Here is a 1544-nt window from a genome sequence, read left to right on the forward strand (position 1 = left end):
TGTCCCTCACAATCCCCCAATATGACTTCAAAATATTCCATTGTGATATCAAGGTGCTCCAATGTGACATCACAATGCTCCAATGCCATCACTATGCGCAATTGTGTCATTACAATGATCCACTGTGTCATCACCATCCGCAAAGTCCTCTAACAATACCCCAATGTGACATCACCATTCTCCATGTTGCCATCACAATGTTACAACATGACTTCACACTGTTCCATTTTGACAGCACAATGCTCACTGTACCATCACTATGCTCATTTGTGTCATTGCCATGATCCATTTTGTCGTCACCATGCTCAATATGCAAACATGATGCTCAGTGTCCAATGTCCATCACAATCCCCCAATATGATTTCACAATATTCCATTATGACATCGCAATGATCCAATGTGACATCACAATGCTCCAATGTGTCATTAAAATGTTACCATATGAATTCACAATGTTCAATTATGACATCACAATGCTTTAATGTGAAATCACAATGCTTCAATGTGACATCACAGTGTGACAATATAACTTCACAATGTTCCAATGTGACTTCACAGTGCTCCAACATGAGATCACAGTCCTCCAATGTGCCAACACTATCACCCCATGGGGCATTTCACTGCTCCAATATGCCATCACAATGTTACAATATGACTTCACAATGATCCACTGTGACATCAAAATTCTCATGGTGCCATCACTATACACAATTGTGTCTTTTCTATGATCCATTTTGTCGTCACCATGCTAAATATGCAAACACGGTACTCAATGTCCTCTCACAATACCCCAATATGACTTCACAATGCTCCATGATGACATCACAATGAACCAATGTGATATCACAGTGCTCAAATATGACACCACAATGCTCCAATGTGCCATCACAATGTTACAATATCACTTCACAATGTTCCATTGTGACATCACAATGCTCCAATGTGACATCACAATGCTCAAATGCGCCAAACATTCACTTCATGTGCAATTATACTGCTCCAATGTGCCAACACAATATTACAATATGATTTCACAATGTTCCGTTGTGACATCACAATGCTCCAATGTGACATAACAATGCTCCAACGTGCCAACACTATCGCCCCATGTGCCATTATATTGCTCCAATGTGCCATCACAATGTTACAATATCACTTCACAATGTTCCATTGTGACATCACAATGCTCCAATGTGACATCACAATGCTCAAATGCGCCAACACATTCACTTCATGTGCCATTATATTGCTCCAATGTGCCATCACAATATTACAATATGATTTCACAATGTTCCAATGTGACATGACAATCCTCCAATAGGAATATGCCATCACAAGCTTACAATGTGATTTCACAATGTTCCAATGTGACATCACAATGCTCCCATGTGATATCACAATGCTCCAATGTTCGAGCATTATAGCCCCATGAGCGATTATATTGCTCCAGTGTGCCATCACAATGTTACAAAATGACTTCACAATGTTCCAGTGTGACACAAAATGATCCAATCTGACATCACAATGCTCCAATGTGCCAACAC

This window comes from Nannospalax galili, unplaced genomic scaffold, assembly GCF_000622305.1.
Source record: "Nannospalax galili isolate Female #2095 unplaced genomic scaffold, S.galili_v1.0 scaffold883, whole genome shotgun sequence".
Classification (NCBI taxonomy): Eukaryota; Metazoa; Chordata; class Mammalia; order Rodentia; family Spalacidae; genus Nannospalax; species Nannospalax galili.